The following is a 17,396-nucleotide window of genomic DNA, read 5'->3' as shown; positions in this document are numbered from 1 at the left end:
GGAGAGACAGCAGTGCAGGGAACATGGGGAATCACTCACCCGGGAGCCCAGGGGAGAGACAGCAGTGCAGGGAACAGGGGGAGAGACAGCAGTTACAGCAGTGAGACACTTCCCAGCCTGTTCCTCTCAGGATCAGATTCCAGCTGCTGGGGGTGGGAATGGGGGGGCAGGAGTGAGACTTTCAGCACAACTCATGATTCTGTGCCCCACCCATGCCACTGAATAATTTGGACCGTGTGCCACAGCTGAATATAAACCTGTATTTACTGTATACTCATTGATTGTGGAGACTTATTCCCTCCCTACCAAACTTGTCCCCTCAGTGTAACGCTTGACCAATAAAAACACAATGACACCATAATTTTTGGTGGGTGGAGTTAGGCCACAGCTTTATTAAAGAAATCCCAACATCAGAAAAGTAGTCCTTGCCATGTATTTAAAACTTTACCAAACATCGCAACAACATTTTTTATAACTGTTATATAATGAATGCCGGCATGTGAAAACCATCAAACACCACCAGAGATTAAATGGCCAAGGACTATCCCCCGCCATTTGCTGTGACAAACCAAATATGTAAAGTATATATATATATATCTTTTGGAAAAACATTTTTTTTTGCATAAAGAGAACCTGCAAAGAAAATAAACATGCAAATTGAGAGAACTTACTGCCTATGGTTAATATCTAATTGCTCTTAAACAGGGAGGGGGGGAGGGAGATGCTGCTCCATGCCTGCAGAGTGAGATGCTGCTGAGAGAGCTGACAGGCAAGGGGAGGGGGTGAGTACAGTTACTTTTCTTTCCACCCAGAGGCTAAGCTAACTTAACTCCTTGCGTGCCGGAGTGAATTGGGCACAGATTGGCTCCCCAGTCCCTCGGCGCTTTCTTTAGGTATTTCAGCGCCCTCTAATCTAGGGGCAGTTGTGGGATCTGTAACATGCCCCATTTGGGGTAACCTGGCCAGAACTCTAGTGGGATTATGTAATGTAATAATACACTATATTTGCCAGGAGTAGGAGCCTATAGTGACCAATGCAAGGTTCAGAGGTTATTCTCTGACACAGGGCACATTGAGATTACTTGAAACCCTCACTCAGAAAAGGAAGTTTATTGATTTGGTGCCCCAAGCATAGAATAGCAATACAGCATTCATCAGCTTCTGACAAAATTGTAACATAATCTTTTATACCCATGACTAAACATCATTATCATAAGTAATTACATATTGATATCTTTGTTATCCCATTGGTTAACACATTAGTATACAGCACAGAACATTTTATTGGATTAGATGGTCAAACATCACCTGTGGTAGGGCGAGATGCCCAGAGAAACAGGACTGTAATAATATATGTAATAATATTTGCTATAAGGCATCTTTTTTTAGGTAAAAGGTTAACTGAGCATATAGCATTAACAGATTAATGAGAAAACATCCTTATGGTTGCTATGGGTAACTGCACCTGATCAATGGGGGTAGATCTTTAGGGTTATGTCACACATGGCAGTTTTACATCACATTATTATTATTATTAACATTTATTTATAAGGTGCCAACATATCCCGCAGCGCTGTACAATAAGTGGGTTTCATACATTGGACATACAGAGTCACATATAAAGCAACCAATAACCGATACAGGAGGGGAAGAGAGCCCTGCCCAAAAGAGCTTACACTCTACAAGGAGTAACATATAAAGCAATCAGTAACCGATACAAGAGGGGAAGGGAGCCCTGCCCAAAAGAGCTTACACTCTACAAGGAGTAACATATAAAGCAATCAATAACCGATACAGGAGGGGAAGAGAGCCCTGCCCAAAAGAGCTTACAATCTACAAGGAGTAACATATAAAGCAATCAGTAACTGATACAGGAGGGGAAGAGGGCCCTGCCCAAAAGAGCTTACACTCTACAAGGAGTAACATATAAAGCAACCAATAACCGATACAGGAGGGGAAGGGAGCCCTGCCCAAAAGAGCTTACACTCTACAAGGAGTAACATATAAAGCAATCAGTAACTGATACAGGAGGGGAAGAGGGCCCTGCCCAAAAGAGCTTACACTCTACAAGGAGTAACATATAAAGCAATCAGTAACTGATACAGGAGGGGAAGAGGGCCCTGCCCAAAAGAGCTTACAATCTACAAGGAGAAAGGGGTGAGACACAAGGTGTGGGAATGGGCATGACCAGAGTTATGAGAGGGGGGGCACAGGGTGTTGCTAAACTAGATTAGGGGAAGCCTCTCTAAATAAATGTGTTTTTAGGGATCACTTGAAGGCAGAGAGATTGGGAGAAAGTCTGATAAATTGTGGGAGCGAATTCCAGAGAAGGGGGGCAGCCCTTGCAAAGTCTTGAATGTGAGTGTGTGAGGGGGGAATGAGAGAGAAGTTGGGAAGCAGGTCAGTAGGGGGGTAACAAGCGGGTTGGATGGTACCTAGAGATGAGTTCAGAGATGTAGGGGGGGCAGAGTTATGAACTGCTTTGTATGTGAGAGTCATTAGTTTGAATTTTATCCTGGATGGTAGGGGAAGCCAGTGCTGGGATTGGCAGAGCGGCACGGCAGAGGGACTGGCAGAGCGGCACGGCAGGGGGACTGGCAGAGTGGCACGGCAGGGGGACTGGCAGAGTGGCATGGCAGAGGGACTGGCAGAGCGGCACGGCAGGGGGACTGGCAGAGTGGCACGGCAGGGGGACTGGCAGAGTGGCACGGCAGAGGGACTGGCAGAGCGGCACGGCAGGGGGACTGGCAGAGCGGCACGGCAGGGGGACTGGCAGAGTGGCACGGCAGAGGGACTGGCAGAGCGGCACGGCAGGGGGACTGGCAGAGCGGCACGGCAGGGGGACTGGCAGAGCGGCACGGCAGGGGGACTGGCAGAGCGGCACGGCAGGGGGACTGGCAGAGTGGCACGGCAGGGGGACTGGCAGAGCGGCATGGCAGAGGGACTGACAGAGTGGCACGGCAGAGGGACTGGCAGAGAGGCACGGCAGAGGGACTGGCAGAGTGGCACGGCAGAGGGACTGGCAGAGAGGCACGGCAGAGGGACTGGCAGAGAGGCACGGCAGAGGTACTGGCATGCATGCATTTTGGCAGCATCTTGGGTGAAAATTATCATAATTTGGAAATATTTCTTAGGTGAAAGTGACATGATTTGATAAGTGATTGGATATGAGGGGTGAAGGACAGGGCAGAATCAAAGATAACCCCAAGGCACCGGGCCTGGGAAGATGGGGTGATGGTAGAATTGTTAACCTTTATGATGGGGGAAAGAGAACCAGTTCAGTTTTAGAGAGGTTTAGTTTAAGGTAACGTTGGGACATCCAAGTGGAGATAGCGGACAGGCAGGAAGAGATGCCAGTTAGAAGCTCTGGGTTGAGATCAGGAGAGGAAAGATAGATCTGAGTATCGTCAGCATAGAGGTGGTACTGAAAGCCAAAAGAACTGATTAGTTTGCCAAGTGAGGAGGTATAGAGAGAAAATAGTAAGGGGCCCAGGACAGAGCCTTGGGGAACCCCGACAGAAAGAGGCAGAAGGGAGAAGATGATTCCCCATTGTAAGAGACACTGAAGGATCGATCTGAGAGATAAGATGAAAACCAGGATAAGGCAGTGTCACGAAGGCCAAGAGAGCGGAGAGTCTGGAGGAGAAGAGGGTGATCCACAGTGTCAGAAGCAGCAGAGAGATCGAGAAGTATTAGTAGCGAGTAGTGTTTTTTGGCTTTAGCCGATAGGAGGTCATTTGTTAGTCGGGTTAGAGCAGTTTCGGTGGAGAGTTGTTGTCTAAAACTAGATTGTAGGGGATCCAGGAGGTTATTCCACTTCCACTTCCTGTTGGCTGATTTCTCTGGATGTGCTGGGGGGCGGCGGCACTGTAGGATAGGAACCAATCAGCAGCTAGGCTGACCTGATAGGGAACTGAAGCCTGTCTGTGCTTGTGTGAGTGCAGGGCTATGATTGGCTCTCCCCCTCCTACTGTGCTTCTGGCAGGGACCGTTAGGACACGCCCACCCCTCATGTGAAACCCAGACAGGGACCTGAGAGGATCTATAGGGAGCTCCAATAAAGGGGCCATTGTTACAGATAGGGTTAATGTTTAGCCCAAAGGGAAACCAGCACCGGAAATTATTCATAATTGCCTACAGGGTTAGGGGTTTTTTGTTTATCGTATATGTTTTCTTACAGAATTATTTTTTTTTGTTTTGCTGCTGTGTAGTGCCATCTGGTGGCTAATTTGTAATTAATTTCCCTAACTCTTGCTGCCCTTGAAGATGTACGCATTGAAGTGAATATTCTTTATTATTATTATTATTATTATTAACATTTATTTATAAAGCGCCAACAGGGCAGGGTTTGAAGAGTAAAGGGTTAAAGTGCACAGGAAGTGGAAACTGATAAGGATACACTGCTCAACTCTACAGCAGTAAAGCCCCCTTTTCCCTAGCCATGTGAGTGAGTACAGCCAATGGGGGAATCCAGCCCCCTTTTCCCTATACATACCCTATAGAGCAGGGAGCAGGTTGTAGGGCAGACAGGTTGAGCCTGAAAGAGCAAAAAGTAATAAAAAATAGAGCCTCTGTCTAGCCTCTGTCTATAGCTCAAACTTAACCTAGCTAAAACAGAGCTCATGGTCTTCCCGCCCAAACCTGGCCCTCCTCCTTTCACCATTACTATTGATGGCATGACCATCAACCCTGTAAATTCTGCACACTGCCTTGGGGTTATCTTTGACCAGTCTCTCTCCTTCTCTAACCATATTAATAACACTGCCAAAACCTGCCGCTTTTTCCTCCGCAATATTGCCAAGATACGCCCCTTTCTTTCACAAGCAACAGCTAAAACACTAATCCATGCCCTTATCCTTTCCCACTTAGATTACTGCAATCTCCTACTAACCTGCCTCCCAGACTCCCACCTCTCTCCCCTGCAATCAATCTTAAACTCTGCTGCCAGGATCCTCCTGCTCTCTCATAAGAGGGATCCTGCTCAGCCTCAATTAAGCTCACTAGCATGGCTGCCTGTCAAGCAAAGGATAGCTTACAAAATCCTTCTGCTGACATTCAAAGCCCTTCACTCCTCTGCTCCTCACTACATTTCTTCACTGGTCTCCCTACATGTTCCTGGTCGTCTCCTCCGCTCCTCTCAGAGCCTCCGTCTCTTTACACCATCCACACCCACTGCGCTCTCTCGGCTTAACCCTTTCTATCTCGCTGCTCCTTCCCTCTGGAACTCTATCCCTGAATCCCTCCGTAGGGAACACTCACTAACTCTCTTTAAGAAAAAACTCAGCTGTTACCTTCTGGGGCACTAAAACATTATTTTGCCCAGTCCTGCGCTTAAGGGCAAATGCCCATACCTGATGCCTCTTACCTTCCAGTTTGTGCCTGTATGTTACCCAACCACTCAGATTGTAAGCTCTACGGGGCAGGGACCTCCTTCCTACTGTGTCTCATACCACATGGCACTTATATATATATATACATATATGTATTTATTGTATTTATTTATTATAACATTTGTCCTCCCTGTGTGTAATTTTGTATTCTGTAAGACTGTACAGCGCTGCGTACCCTTGTGGCGCTTTATAAATAAAGTTATACATACATACATACATACTGTCCAATTGCATGCTGGGTATTGTAGTTTTATATTAATCCTAGCTGTAGGCTAATTGTTAGATACAATCTACATTACCCAGAATGCAGTGGGACAGGCAAATCAGGTTTACTAGAGGAAAAAACTTGGCTAGTTTCCAAACTACAAATCCACAGAGGCTCCAAAAAAATAGCCCAAATCTGTACATTGGCGGGTTTGTACTTTGGAAACCTGTCAGGCTTTTAAAAAACTGCCAACCTGGCAACCCTGGTCCCTACATAAATGGATTCCGAATGTTGCATTAACCCCAGACATGATATACATATGGCATACCTCCCAACTGTCCCGCTTTATGCGGGACAGTCCCGATTTTGCCATGCTGTCCCGCTGTCCCGGTTTCACTCGTAAATGTCCCCATGTGCAGAAGAAGCGGCTCCCGAGAGATGTGTGTGACATCACGGGGAGAAGAAGAGCCGGGGGGCACAGGCGGAGGAAGCAGACGGGAGGAGTGGGGGAGCCGCAGGAAGCAGGGGGAAGCTGAGGAGGATGTTGGGGAGGACGCTGGAAGGTGGCTGGAGGGAGGTAAGGGGCAGCTGGGAGACGCTGAGGAGGACATTGCAGGGGAGCTGAAGGATGTTGGGGAGGACGCTGGAAGGGGGCTGGAGGAAGGTATGGGGCAGCTGGGGGGAGCTGGAGGATACTAGGGGACAGCTGAAGGATGTTGGGGAGGACACTGGGAGGGAGCTGGAGGATGCTGGGATGGAACTGGAGGACGCTGGGAGGAAGCTGGAAGATGTTGGGTGGATGCAGGGGGGAGCTGGAGGATGTTGAGTGGATGCAGGGGGGAGCTGGAGGATGTTGGGTGGATGCTGGGGGGAGCTGGAGGATGTTGGGTGGATGCAGGGGGAGCTGGAGGATGTTGAGTGGATGCAGGGGGGAGCTGGACGATGTTGGGTGGATGCTGGGGAGAGCTGGAGGATGTTGGGTGGATGCTGGGGGGAGCTGGAGGATGTTAGGTGGATGCTGGGGGGAGCTGGAGGATGTTGGGTGGATGCTGGGGGGAGCTGGAGGATGCTGCAGTTGGGAGTGGCCCAAAGTATGGGGACACTGGGGGAGAGCCAGCAATGTTTTAGGGGGCCCTGGGCTGGTTTGGCTAGCAATGTTTTAGGGGGTCCCTGCTCTGGCACCAATTCAAAACATAACACCTGGCTACCAATGTTTTTGGGGGCCCTGGCTACCAATGTCTATCATGAGTCATGTCATGTGTCATGATATACAGGTGCCACAGTGCGTAATGAAATCCTTAGAGCAACGATATGTCATAAAATGATTGGGGCCACTGTGTCTGTCTTCTGGTGCGCTTTGTGTGTGTTATGCTTTTCAGGTGTGGTTTTATAAAATGGGCTTGTTTTGGGGGGGCATGGCCATAAAGTGGGCGTGACCTGAAAAATTTTGCCGCACTACGCGCGGCAGACATTTTTGTCCCTCCTTCTACTTTTCAAATGTTGGGAGGTATGATATGGGTGTGTTGTACTACAACTCTCAGCAGCCCCAAGAGATCCTGAGAACTATACCTTAAGGATCAACTGCAGAAAGTAACAAATGGCACAGTAGAAAGGCCACTAAAGCATTTGTTTTAACGCAATCCCTTCATTTCAAGGGCTCAAAAGTAATTGGACAATTAACTCAAAGGCTATTTAATCGGCAGGTGTTGGCAAGTCTTTCATTATGTCTTTATCAATTAAGTTGATAAAAGGCTTGGTTTTCAAATAAACATTTTATTTCCAGTTATTTAATTTGTCCAATTACTTTTGAGCCCCTGAAATGAAGGGATTGTGTTAAAAAAAAAAACTTTAGTGGCCTCACATTTTTATGCAATTGTTTTGTTCCCCCCACTGAATTAAAGCTGAAAGCCTGCACTTCAACTGCATCTGAGTTGTTTCATTTAAAATTCATTGCGGTAATGTACAGAACCAAAATTAGAAAAAAGTCGTCTCTGTCCAAATATTTATGGGCCTAAGTGTATAGCCTAGTACAATTCCCTAGTAGTTACTTTCTCTTTGCATATCATTAACAACCAAAACAACTTCATTTAGTGGAAAGGGCCACATTACGTAATGCAACTCCTAGAAAAGCAGCTATATGCAATATAACCATTTGAAAAAGTCGCAAAAAATGTGTTTGCACCTTTATCTCGCACAGACATTTGAGGAAATGAGTAGTGGTTTCGCCAGGCATGAATTTGCGGTGAATTTCCACGTTTCACCATTGGTGGATTGTTTCACGAAATGGATGAAAAAATTTGGCGTGGAAAAATTTGCCGCGCGTCCAAAAATTGTTGCCTGCCACAAAAGAATAGCAGCGGGTGACAAATGAATAGCCACGCGACAAAAGAATAGCCGCGGGCGACAAAAGAATAGCCACGTGACAAAAGAATAGCCGTGGGTGACAAAAGAATAGCCATGTGACAAAGGAATAGCCGCGGGTGACAAAAGAATAGCTGCAGGTGACAAAAGAATAGCCGCGGGCGACAAAAGAATAGCCACGTGACAAAGGAATAGCCGCGGGTGACAAAAGAATAGCCGCGAGTGACAAAAGAATAGCTGCGGGTGATAAAAGAATAGCTGCGGGTGTCAAAAGAATAGCTGCGGGTGTCAAAAGAATAGCCGCGGGCGACAAAAGAATAGCCGCGGGCGACAAAAGAATAGCTGCGGGTGACAAAAGAATAGCCGCGGGCGATAAAAGAATAGCTGCGGGTGACAAAAGAATAGCCGCGGGCGACAAAAGAATAGCTGTGGGTGACAAAAGAATAGCCGCGGGCGACAAAAGAATAGCCGCGGGTGACAAAAGAATAGCCGCGGGCGACAAAAGAATAGCTGCGGGTGACAAAAGAATAGCCGTGGGCGACAAAAGAATAGCTGCGGGTGTCAAAAGAATAGCTGCGGGCGACAAATTTTTTGGACTCGCAACATTTTTGCCGTTTCGCGATGCGTGAAATTTTCGGTGAAGCGAAACGGGACAGATTCGCTCATCACTAGAAATGAGTTTAGTCAGAGTGCCCCTTAGTGTAACTCTCTTTCTCTCAAAACATTTCTCCAGGGTTCTGTCCTTACGGCATTGTTTGGTGCAACGTTGAGATGCTCTGCATATTTCTACTAAAAGCCTGTGTTTGGCCACTGTCATTCTTTATTCCCTCACTATGAGAGCCATTGTCATTGTAATGTCACCTTTCCTTGGTAATAAAAGAGATTCAGGGGTTTGAATGGCAGGAATTAGCAGTTACACCCAGATTATTTACATCTCCATTCCTTGGTCTGAATGGCTGATGTTTCTGTAAAACATTAAAACACTGTTGCATTAATATAATTATCTCATCAACAGAATGTGTATGAGGGTCTAGTAAAAATCCACATTTCCCTTAATTATTGGATGCGCATTGGCAATTAGCAAATTCTTATATTCAGAGTCATCTGCCTTTGAAAAACCAATATATCAGTACAGGTATTGGACCTTTTATCCAGAAAGCTCGGGACCTGGGGTTTTCCGATAAGGGGTCTTTCTGTAATTTAAATCTCCATACCTTAAGTCTACTAAAAATCATATAAATGTTAAATAAACCCAATAGGGCTGTTCTGCCCCCAATAAGGGGTAATTATATATTAGTTGGGATCAAGTACAGGTACTGTTTTATTATTACAGAGAAAAGGGAATCATTTAACCATTAAATAAACCCAATAGGGCTGTTCTGCCCCCAATAAGGGGTAATTATATCTTAGTTGGGATCAAGTACAGGTACTGTTTTATTATTACAGAGAAAAGGGAATCATTTAACCATTAAATAAACCCAATAGGGCTGTTCTGCCCCCAATAAGGGGTAATTATATCTTAGTTGGGATCAAGTACAGGTACTGTTTTATTATTACAGAGAAAAGGGAATCATTTAACCATTAAATAAACCCAATAGGGCTGTTCTGCCCCCAATAAGGGGTAATTATATGTTAGTTGGGATCAAGTAAGAGGTACTGTTTTATTATTAAAGAGATAAAGGAAATCATTTGTAAAAATTAGAATTATTTGCTTATAATGGGGTCTGTGGGAGATGTAATTCGGAACTTTCTGGATAACGGGTTTCTGGATAAGGGGTCCTATACCTGTACCTAACTTACTCCAATTGATAAACACTTTGGGGCCACTTTCCAACATCAAAGTGAATTTTATAAAACTGGAAATAATAAATATAAATTCTCCAGCTAAAACTACACTGGAGAAAAGCTTCCCTTATTAATAGGCTAAAGATAGTATTTAGGGGCCAGGATATCGACTAACCCTATAGAATAGCAGGCAATCCCCCTAGCTCAGAGCTGTCCAACTTCTGTGGTACTGAGGGCCGGAATTTTTCCGGCCTTCGTGGTGGAGGGCCGATAATGGAAGCTAGTTTTGACCACTCCCCCTTTTAAAACCACACCCACTTAAAACCACACCCATGTTATCGCATGACCATAGCCATATTAATGGTGGTAGTACAGCAAAAACCTGCCATACTCTGCCTTCCCTACCCTGCCTGTGTGTGCCATACTCTGCCTGCCCTACCCTGCCTGTGTGTGCCATACTCTGCCTTCCCGACCCTGCCTGTGTGTGCCATACTCTGCCTGCCCTACCCTGCCTGTGTGTGCCATACTCTGCCTTCCCTACCCTGCCTGTGTGTGCCATACTCTGCCTTCCCGACCCTGCCTGTGTGTGCCATACTCTGCCTGCCCTACCCTGCCTGTGTGTGCCATACTCTGCCTTCCCGACCCTGCCTGTGTGTGCCATACTCTGCCTGCCCTACCCTGCCTGTGTGTGCCATACTCTGCCTTCCCGACCCTGCCTGTGTGTGCCATACTCTGCCTGCCCTACCCTGCCTGTGTGTGCCATACGCTGCCTTCCCTACCCTGCCTGTGTGTGCTATACTCTGCCTTCCCTACCCTGCCTGTGTGTGCCATACTCTGCCTGCCCTACCCTGCCTGTGTGTACCATACTCTGCCTTCCCTACCCTGCCTGTGTGTATGGCACATACAGGAAGCATAGGGCAAGCAGAGTATGGCACACACAGGCAGCATACAGTGACGCAATGCTGGCACTGCTCCTACAGTCTGCACAATAACTATATATTAAAAAATGTTTTAATTGCAGTACCACCACAGTATATGTTCTTTTTATAGTGTGCAGGGTTTATTTGTGGGTTTCTACTGCTCCTGAGGTGTGAACAGTTGAACAATGTGGGTGATTACAGTCTGAGCCTGAGGTGTGAACACTGCAGGGGGTGAACAATGCAGGGATTAAAAGGTGTGAACAACACAGGGGATAAGGCTGATGCCACACCAGGCGTAGGGCTGATTTTTTCGGCAAGCGGAAAAACGCTTGCCGAAAATTCAGCCCTACGCCTGCTACTTGTGCCTGCACCCGAATGAATGGGATACGCTCGGGTGCAGGCACATGTAGCCGATATACGCACGAAAACGCGAGACTTTGCATTATCTCGCGTTTTCGTGCGTATATCGGCTACATGTGCCTGTACCCGAGCGTATTCCATTCATTCGGGTGCAGGCACAAGTAGCAGGCGTAGGGCTGAATTTTCGGCAAGCGTTTTTCCGCTTGCCGAAAAAATCAGCCCTACGCCTGGTGTGGCATCAGCCTTACATTTTTAAACAATACAGGGGGATTACAGCCTGAATCTGAGGTGTTAACCATGCAGGGGGCCAGTATTGATACCATTTAAAGCTTACACAAAGGTAAGCCATCAAAGCAGCCAGACAGTTGGGGGGCCACACAGAGGGGGGTCGCCAGTTGGACAGCACTGCCCTAGCCAGGGCCGGAACTAGGGGTAGGCAGAAGAGGCAGCTGCCTAGGGCGCAATGATTAGGGGGCACCAGGCAGAAGCCTCTGCTGCCTACCCCTAGTTCCCCTACTTTGCCATTGCCCCCGTCGCTAATGACAAGCGGCGGGGGCAATGACCCACGGCATGCACCCCCCCCGAACTGCGCATGCGCTCCAACGGAGGGGGCGGGGCGGGCGAGGTGGCCGACCGGGTTGCCTAGGGCGCCCGGACGGCTTGGCCCGCCCATGGCCCTAGCTGATATACAAACAACATATAAACCCCCATGATGTATAGAACAATTACCCGTTACATTATTACACTCAAACCATATGGCAACAAGGTTGGAATAGCCCATTAACAATTTGGGAAAGTCTATTAGACCAACTGGATGTTATAGATTAATTAATATCAGCAATAAATAAAATTTTATAACAAAACATAGAAAACCTCAAACAGTCTTTGCTTAGGGAACTGGAAAAAGACTTAAACACTGAAATACCTAAACAATTATGGTACACCTTGTGTCTCAACCCTTTCCCCTTGTAGATTGTAAGCTCTTTCGGGCAGGGCTCTCTTCCCCTCTTGTATCGGTTATTGGTTGCTTTATATGTTACTCTGTATGTCCAATGTATGTAACCCACTTATTGTACAGCGCTGAGGGATATGTTGGTGCTTTATAAATAAATGTTAATAATAATAATAATAAAGAACATTCACTTCAATGCGTACATCTTCAAGGGCAGCAAGAGTTAGGGAAATTAATTACAAATTAGCCACTAGATGGCACTACACAGCAGCAAAACAAAAAAAAATTCTGTAAGGAAACATATATGATAAACGAAAAACCCTTCACCCTGTAGGCAATTATGAATAATATACAGTGCTGGTTTCCCTTTGGGCTAAACATTAACCCTATCTGTAACAATGGCCCCTTTATTGGAGCTCCCTATAGATCCTCTCAGGTCCCTGTCTGGGTTTCACATGAGGGGTGGGCGTGTCCTAATGGTCCCTGCCAGAAGCACAGTAGGAGGGGGAGAGCCAATCACAGCCCTGCACTCACACAAGCACAGACAGGCTTCAGTTCCCTATCAGGTCAGCCTATATAACAGTATTTAACGTGGGTCTTCTTTGGTCTGTGTTTTAGTTGAGAAGTGACTGTGACTTAAAGGGGATACTATTGTGCCAATGAACTGTACTCATCTAAATATAGAAGGAATATGCTTTAAAAAGTTCTGTAGAGAACTGGCTGAAGGATAGAGTACACAGAGTGGGGTAAATGGAACATTTTCTAATTGGACCAGTGTGGTTAGTGGGTACCGCAGGGGTCAGTCCTTGGGCCTTTGCTTTTTAACTTGTTTATTAATGACCTGGAGGGGGGCATAGACAGTACTGTTTCTATTTTTGCTGATGACACTAAATTGGGCAAAACTATAAGTTCCATGCAGGATGCTGCCGCTTTGCAGAGAGATTTGACAAAATTGGAAAACTGGGCAGCAAACTGGGAAATGAGGTTCAATGTTGATAAGTGCAAAGTTATGCACTTTGGTAGAAATAATATAAACGCGAACTGTTATAATTATCTTTTCTCTAATATATTTGTGTAAGTACTGTGGTCAGCAAACACCACTCACCAAGGTGATATATTAAGTATATTTAATGTGTGGAAAAGAGTTACAGACATTACATACAAATTACCAATTGTTTAGCCAGTCACAAACAATATTGACAGCTTCCCAATACAATACAAAGTATGTATGTATTCATTTAAAGTGGTAAAAATGTATGTAGGCATGTGTGTAAGTGAGAGCTTGTGTGAGTGTGTAAGGGTGTGTGTATCTGTATATCTGAGAGACCAGTCTTTTGTTGCTGATATATATCCCTGTTAGAAACCCCTCCCCCTCTGTATTACCCCAAAACCATATGTTTCCTGTCAATCACATTCCAGACTTAAGGAACAATGGTATATTTGAGGGATACTGTGAATTGTCGTGTCAGTGTGCACATTTGAACCATGTTAACCCATTCAGGCCTGGGATACAACTTATTTTGCAATACCCAATATTTAACACAAACTATCTACTGAATGGTAGTGTGTTGGGGGTTTCCTTAATGGAGAAGGATCTAGGGGTTTTTGTTGATAACAAGTTGTCTAATTCCAGGCAGTGTCATTCTGTGGCTACTAAAGCAAATAAAGTGCTGTCTTGTATAAAAAAGGGCATTGACTCAAGGGATGAGAACATCATTTTGCCCCTTTATAGGTCCCTGGTAAGGCCTCACCCTGAGTATGGGGGCAGTAACAGTGAGTATGGGGGGCAGTAACAGTGAGTATGGGGGGCAGTTACAGTGAGTATGGGGGCAGTAACAGTGAGTATGGGGGGCAGTAACAGTGAGTATGGGGGCAGTAACAGTGAGTATGCAGTGCAGTTTTGGGCTCCAGTCCTTAAGAAGGATATTAATGAGCTGGAGAGAGTGCAGAGACTGCAACTAAACTGGTAAAGGGGATGGAAGGGTTAAACTATGAGGTGAGACTGTCAGGGTTGGGGTTGTTTTCTCTGGAAAAGAGGCGCTTGCGAGGGGACATGATTACTCTGTACAAGTACATTAGAGGGGATTATAGGCAGTTGGGGGATGTTCTTTTTTCCCATAAAAACAATCAACGCACCAGAGGCCCCCCTTTAGATTAGAGGAAAGGAGCTTCCATTTGAAGCAGGGTAGGGGGTTCCTCACGGTGAGGGCAGTGAGGTTGGGGAATGCCCTTCCTAGTGATGTGGTAATGGCAGATTCTGTTAATGCCTTTAAGAGGGGCCTGGATGAGTTCTTGATCAATCAGAATATCCAAGGCTATTGTGATACTAATATCTACAGTTAGTACTAGTGGTTGTATTTATAGTTTATGTATGTGAGTGTATAGATTGGTAGGTGTGGGTTGTGGGTGCTGGGTTTACTTGGATGGGTTGAACTTGATGGACACTGGTCTTTTTTCAACCCTATGTAACTATGTAACTTCCTGCTGCCTCCTTTCCCAGGCTGTGCAGGGGAGCCGGCGGCACTGTAGGATAGGAACCTGATGAAAATATTTCTTGTTAGACTGGCAGTAATCCATTTGTACTAAGCTTTAGTTAGGGACAATAGAGACCTAAAACACCTTAGATAAAAATGAATGCAATAAATAGAACTTGGGTTAAAAAAATGCATTCAGTGCATTCTCTGCCAATATAAAGCACTTATGGGACTTCATTATGCCCCACCCTTTATAAACAGGGCAATTTGCCCAGAGCTCCTTGTCTCCCCTTAAACCAATATACCCATTCCTTCCCTAAGCTCCAGCCTCTGGGCAGCTCACTATCAGGGGCTTCTTTAGTGGACAGGTAATTCATTTTATCAACTGATTTTATTTTCTTGTTAAGTGCCACACATAACAAAAAATTAGATATTTCTTAAATTAAACAATAGGCAAAATGTATGTCCATCACAAGCCCCACTCACTGAGCCCATGCCGAAAAGGAGTGTATACTGTTCCTTTAATAGGAAAAGCAGCTAAGGGGAAATTAGCCCCCATAAAGCAGCTTTGTGCTAAATGGAAAAAGCCAGAGCTACAGTTGTTGAATGTCATCATTTCCTAAAGAATGTCTGTGCTAAAGTGTCAGTAGAACCAACAGCTGCCGGGGGGGTCAGGGGAATGGAGGCCGTGTATAGTCCCTAACTGATTTGTAATATTATATATAGGGGGGGAGCCAAGTGATTGACAGGAGCATGTGTGCATAGTAATGGGGGTAGGGGCTATATAACATAACCAGCCTGCCTTTCTGCTTGAAATGTTTATTCCAAACATTTAAAGTGTTTATATCAGTTTTAAATAGTGTTAAACATTAAACAGTTGGATAGGCCTGTTTGATTGTAGCTACGTTTATTCATACAAAGGCAGTATCCAGACAGTCTTAACAGAACTATCTCTAAGCTGATACTACGTCTAATGTAACAAGGCATGTTAGTCTTATAACCCTGAAACTCTTATCAGTAGTAGCTCTGTTATCTCTAAGAACAGAACAGGCAGAGGGGCCCAGTTGGCCAACACACCCATGGGGCCCCCTGTTACAAGCTCAATGGAACGGCTGCCCCTGGGGCTACACAGCGGGGGATTTATATAAACTATAGTAGGGTTTCTGTAGCAAACACCCCAGCTGTACCAGTGCAGGAATGGCTGCCCCCGGGGCTACACAGCGGGGTATTTATATAAACTATAGTAGGGTTTCTGTAGCAAACACCCCAGCTGCACCAGTGCAGGAATGGCTGCCCCCAGGGCTACACAGCGGGGTATTTATATAAACTATAGTAGGGTTTCTGTAGCAAACACCCCAGCTGTACCAGTGCAGGAATGGCTGCCCCCGGGGCTACACAGCGGGGTATTTATATAAACTATAGTAGGGTTTCTGTAGCAAACACCCCAGCTGTACCAGTGCAGGAACGGCTGCCCCCGGGGCTACACAGCGGGGTATTTATATAAACTATAGTAGGGTTTCTGTAGCAAACACCCCAGCTGTACCAGTGCAGGAACGGCTGCCCCCGGGGCTACACAGCAGGGTATTTATATAAACTATAGTAGGGTTTCTGTAGCAAACACCCCAGCTGTACCGGTGCAGAAACAGCTGCCCCTGGGGCTACACAGCGGGGTATTTATATAAACTATAGTAGGGTTTCTGTAGCAAACACCCCAGCTGTACCAGTGCAGGAATGGCTGCCCCTGGGGCTACACAGCGGGGTATTTATATAAACTATAGTAGGGTTTCTGTAGCAAACACCCCAGCTGTACCAGTGCAGGAATGGCTGCCCCCGGGGCTACACAGTGGGGTATTTATATAAACTATAGTAGGGTTTCTGTAGCAAACACCCCAGCTGTACCAGTGCAGGAACGGCTGCCCCGGGGCTACACAGCAGGGTATTTATATAAACTATAGTAGGGTTTCTGTAGCAAACACCCCAGCTGTACCGGTGCAGGAATGGCTGCCCCCGGGGCTACACAGCAGGGTATTTATATAAACTATAGTAGGGTTTCTGTAGCAAACACCCCAGCTGTACCGGTGCAGGAATGGCTGCCCCCGGGGCTACACAGCGGGGTATTTATATAAACTATAGTAGGGTTTCTGTAGCAAACACCCCAGCTGTACCAGTGCAGGAATGGCTGCCCCGGGGCTACACAGCGGGGTATTTATATAAACTATAGTAGGGTTTCTGTAGCAAACACCCCAGCTGTACCTGTGCAGGAACGGCTGCCCCCCGGGCTACACAGCGGGGTATTTATATAAACTATAGTAGGGTTTCTGTAGCAAACACCCCAGCTGTACCAGTGCAGGAATGGCTGCCCCCGGGGCTACACAGCGGGGTATTTATATAAACTATAGTAGGGTTTCTGTAGCAAACACCCCAGCTGTACCAGTGCAGGAATGGCTGCCCCGGGGCTACACAGCGGGGTATTTATATAAACTATAGTAGGGTTTCTGTAGCAAACACCCCAGCTGTACCAGTGCAGGAATGGCTGCCCCCGGGGCTACACAGCAGGGTATTTATATAAACTATAGTAAGGTTTCAGTTGCAAACACCCCAGCTGTACAACAACAAGTATTAAAAAAAGTTTCTAGGGGATGCCAAATTATGGCTATTAGCTATCCTGGTAGCCTGCAGGGGGGTCACTTGGTGCACATGGTTTTTATGCCTCCAAAGCTTTGGGGGGGGGGGGAAACAGGGGGCGGAGCTATACACAGTAAGTATGACTTGAAGTTGGACAAGAAAGGAAAATCATGGTAATTATGATACAATTTTACTTTTTCACATTATAAAATGTTTGCAATAGGAACCTGCTTATACACCTGTCCTAAATGCACTGCTGTTTTGCCCATTAAACATATCATTGTACAGTAATGGAATGCTGTGGGCTTATTAACACACCTTAAG

General features: G+C 46.2%; 1 protein-coding gene across 1 annotated transcript in view; it reads right to left on the bottom strand.

Annotated features, from left to right (window-relative positions):
* The window catches only part of LOC101733825 (gastrula zinc finger protein XlCGF8.2DB-like), a 320,033-nt gene that overhangs the window by 294,020 nt on the left and 8,617 nt on the right, over positions 1 to 17,396 (bottom strand). The gene's annotated exons all lie outside the window — the stretch shown is intronic.

This window comes from Xenopus tropicalis, chromosome 6, assembly GCF_000004195.4.
Source record: "Xenopus tropicalis strain Nigerian chromosome 6, UCB_Xtro_10.0, whole genome shotgun sequence".
In the NCBI taxonomy this organism is placed as follows: Eukaryota; Metazoa; Chordata; class Amphibia; order Anura; family Pipidae; genus Xenopus; species Xenopus tropicalis.
This window is presented reverse-complemented; position numbering and strand designations above follow the sequence as displayed.